Raw genomic sequence first — 4,740 nt, 5'->3', positions numbered from 1 at the left:
AGCAGAATGACCGCTGACAGAGACTTAAAAATTATGTTGAACTCTAGTACCAGAGATTTATCATTCAGACTTTCCAATCAACTTGTTTTAAAGTAGTGCCCATACCTAGAGAACTTCTAAATTAAATTACGGAACAATGCCGAAATCGCAATATGGGACCCAAATAAGATGGTCCGCAACAAGCAGACTCACTTTTTGTCCTTGAACTTTTTTGACTTTCAAGAATCTCTACTGAATATATAGTATGTTGGCAAAGCTTTATAAAAAAGTTGACTTAAAAAAAAATTTAAAATTTAATGTGGATTTCGCTTAAATTCTTCGATCAAAGATTACCGAAGCCATAGAAAAATTAACAACAAACAAACCTTGACCTTCGAGTAAACTACATATTTAACCAGAGAACCGACACTCGCCTTAATTAAATTGTCTAGTCATGGTCTCGACGCAACGATTCTACAAGCATTTCCCACAACTTTATAGAACTTGTCTGGTATACACATATTTATAGTTTACATGTACATATATATGTATATCTGATAGCCGCCGCAGCAAATCTGGCAAATATTCAATTTCACTGCCAACCGGAAAATATAAAAGAGGAGAAAAAACTTGAAAAAGGAATGGCAATGAAAAGCGAAATCAACAACGTGAAAAGAGCTTTGACTATGAACAAAGATTTTCTCTTTTGTTTTTTTGTTTTTTTTTTTTAGATTTTTCGCTTGCTTTTTGCTAGCCCACATCACGTAGGCTCAACGAGAATTGCACGCATTTGGATGTTATGACAAAAAACTGTCATAGAGAGATATTCCGCAATGTTGCAAAAGCGCTGACAACAACTACGAACAAACAAAAGCCAAATTCCTCTTCACTACATTTTTTCCGAAACTTGATTGAATTAAATTAATTTGAAATGATTTGCAGTCATATAAGTATGTGTGCGGAATGCTAAAAATAAATATTTTGTTTGGCAAGCAAACGAGAACATTAGACTGCGTGTATGGGTTTAAAGCACAGCAGAGTAAATTTAAAATTGATGTACTGAATATTTTTTTGCTCGGACTACGTTCAGGAAACTAAAGTAAATAGATGCAAAAAAAAATGTAGTTTAAAAAACTAAAAACTCAGGTTACTTTAAGAATGGAAATTTAAAGCAATCCCATTCGTTCTGTGATCAGGTATGTATGGTTGAGAATTGAAATCGCTGCATCTTTTAGGCGCATCAATTTTACATTATAACATCCCAAGCTAATAAAAGTGAGATAAAATGATAGATTTCAGAGAGTTAAAATTCTACTGAAGCATTTATTTTACCACAGCGCACAGAACCACATCAAGTCTCAGAGGGAAAGCTTTTTCAACTAAGATGATAAGCCTAGGCTTCGATTTATTTACTTTAAACAGATGCATGTACCTCTACTTAAAAATGGTTTGCTTAAAGTTAAGTAGTGTTGACTAATAATAACGTTTATATACCGCTAGTGAGCGTTTTTAAACCTCTTTTTCATTATGTTTAGGCGCGACTACTAACATCAAGCGTCTAAATGCATGCTATGTACCGTTGTATGAGAAAAATCTCCTTCATTAAATTTATGAAATTTTTGTACATGCACTTCTCAACTGCCAAGTAATAAAATGTTCTAAAATTATGATTTGATAGCAGTTCAAGGTATGCTAGGCCTAGTCTGATGCATGTTTCGGACAAAGCTTCCGGAGTTTTCTGCGGACTCTGCATGACTTGCATGCATGGGCCACAGTGTCTACTCACTACTTTATATATTTTGTTCACTCACAAGCTAAGCAGTTGAACACTGATAGTGATATTTCTCAATATCAAGCATAATTTAGGGCGCCAACAACTTATTACTTGAATTAGTCGCGTTATGTGACATTTGAGAAGTGCATCTGTATTCTTCGTCAGCTTTGATTCAATTTTATAGTGCATGCTTTTAGGCACAACAAATGTAACTGGTTATTAATACATAGGCCTGGTTAGATTACTTTATTTTTTCTTCAAACACTTCTCCGCTCTTCTAGTTCACATGCAGATTCCTTCGTGGCTTCTTTTTTCCTTGTTCGGACCAAACCGTTTTCTAAGTTTTTTAAAGAATACGTTTATTGATTTCTTGCCGTTTCTAAGCTTGAACGGCGTTTTCTATATCGAGAATGGATTCACTACGTACGTCGACTTTACAACTTTTCTAGGAACGGCATGGCTTTGGAAAGTTGTAAACTCATATACTTCTATTTCGGCACTTTTTGCTAACGAACATTCCAAACAACGGTCCTTAATTGGGTTCAATGTGCCTTCTTTGTCATTTTCATTCATTTATTTTCTATTAATTTTGTTAGATGCGTTCCCATCCCGAATACGAAGATGTTTATCCTTTGCGTCCTGAAGAATAATCATGTATTCCAAATGTATGAAACGGCTTGCGAAAGTTGTAGAAAGATGTTAAATAACTCTGGTTACCTAGACCCTAATGTCGTGAAACGGTTCTACCGCCGCATTCCACATCCATTGCTCCATGTCTAAAACCTCACTGGCCTCTTTAGAGGGCGGCTTTGAATCGCTATGAAACATTAGATTGGAAAGCACATGCGGCCTTGTTGGCTCCGCTTCCCTTTGCAGACCGTGCAGGGGCACATAACTAGAGACTGGGACAAATCCACATCTCCATTCTTATTTTACACCGCTGGAAGACAAATAAAGTTATTGAGCACCTTTTGCTGAAATAGAAGCAAAAGAGATCTACAATTCCAATGCATCGAAAGCGTCATATTTTTCGTTACGATTCTGCAGCATATGTGGTTTAGAAATGTATAAGCTGACTTCAAAAATTTAAAAAATTGTATCCCCTTCAACTTTAACTTTAGCAGCATTCATTAAATTTTTCAGCATTACTCCCCGATCAATTCAACTCAAGCTAGGGCGAGATTTTTTCTACAGGATTTAATTCAAACAATATATTTTTATGTCAATTTTTATTATTTACATTATATTTTAATATTTTCCGTTCACCAACAACTGGTCAATTTACAGTCTGTCACATTTGACTGCAACTGTAAATAGAGCAGTGAAAAAATGTCAGCTTCCCACGTCACTCACACTTCGCACTGCCCCAAAGTGCTTTTCGATGAGGCGAAATCGCATGTTAAATCACTGAAATGCAACACGATGCCATGACAACAACAATTACAATTAGTAGAGGGAATATGTAGTGGCAAATAAGAAAAACACAAAAACAACAATAGTCAATAGCGGCTGATGGCCAATATGGCGTAACGAATTAATATGTCAATATAAGTGGCCAACTGCAAACCCATAGCCAGCTACAAGTCCAGGTCAGGTGCATACATACATACATATGTGCACAATGTTGTAAGTGAAATGAGCGCAAAAAATGGCGTAAGTGTGAAAAAAATGTGCAAAAGTCACTGCTGGTGAACAGATTGCGTTTTGTCGCACAACTGCATTTATTTTTTGTGCCATTTCCGGCGCTGCGCTATGCTCGAATATTACTCGTTATTGTATTTATGCGCTCATATGCGCATACATACATACATACGCATATGTAGCTGTACGTGTATTAATTTTTATACTTTTTAAAATTTCCGCCACTTGTTTATTTATTTATGATTTTGCATTGACTCGCCCATTGCGCACAAGTTTATGTTTTTCGTGTAAAATAATATTTTTACGGTTCAAGGTTTCCAAATGGGGGGGTTAAACAAACAGACAAATTGTGGATGTGAACTACAAGTGCACAACCGAACGTTTTTTTTTTTCAAGAGTTGCTCACTTTTTTGGACGCAGCCTTTTTAATAGGCAGCTGCGTGCATGTGCATGTGCTATTTTTGTGGGAATAAAATATAAAGTTTTTGTTCAAACCTATAATTTAACAACAAATATAAATCCCTTACAGTAGAGTAAGTTTTTGCAAATGTGGAAAAATGCGTAGTTTTCGGTTCGTTTAGAAACAGAAGCGTAAAAGTGGGTGGACGACGTTTACAGGAGGTCAGTTATTAAATTAACAAAAAAGGTTTAGCAATTAAAGAGGTGTTGGCAGCAAAAAAAAAGCAAAAACTAAAAGTGTAGGGGGTTCAGCATTTGAAAGCGGAAATCCTATAATTTTTATTCGTATGCAATAGCGTCTTTTTCCATTTTTATGCAAGTAGCTACAGCATAATTTCTGGCAGTTAGTGAGTATGGAATATGCACTTCCAAAATACTCTCTTTTTAATTAAAAGTGAGTTAATAAACCTTAAATTAAACTTTTGAGCATACAAGAATATCCAGAAATTCAGCCGAGCCCTTCATCGGGAATTTATGATGCTTTGAGCAAGTTTTCTGTTAATTTAGAGTATTACAATAAGCATGCTTATCTCTTGATAGGCGATCTCGAAGAATCACGCTCTTTATGTGCATGTCAACCAGCCTCTACAAAGTTTTCCGTAGAAACGATGAGAGACTGTGATTCGTGTAGATTGGAGCCAGCCAACGGCACGACACCTCCGCAGCTTTTTGCAGCTATAACTAAGTACTTATTAAAATGCCTAGAAAGCTTAAAATGACAGAGCCTTTGTAGTTGAAAGCTCTTGTTAAAGAATCGCACTTAAGGCATTGCTTCCGCTGATTCCTTTCAAAGCTTAGTTATAGGATTATATTAAGAAAATAGATAAACCGAGGAAAAATGTAGAATTTTTCTTGGTATGATAAATATCATTCAGGTACGCTATATT

This window comes from Rhagoletis pomonella, unplaced genomic scaffold, assembly GCF_013731165.1.
Source record: "Rhagoletis pomonella isolate Grant_MI unplaced genomic scaffold, Rhpom_1.0 Rhpom_scaffold_00005, whole genome shotgun sequence".
In the NCBI taxonomy this organism is placed as follows: domain Eukaryota; kingdom Metazoa; phylum Arthropoda; class Insecta; order Diptera; family Tephritidae; genus Rhagoletis; species Rhagoletis pomonella.
The sequence above is the reverse complement of the archived record's forward strand: the minus strand, read 5'-3'. Positions refer to the sequence as shown.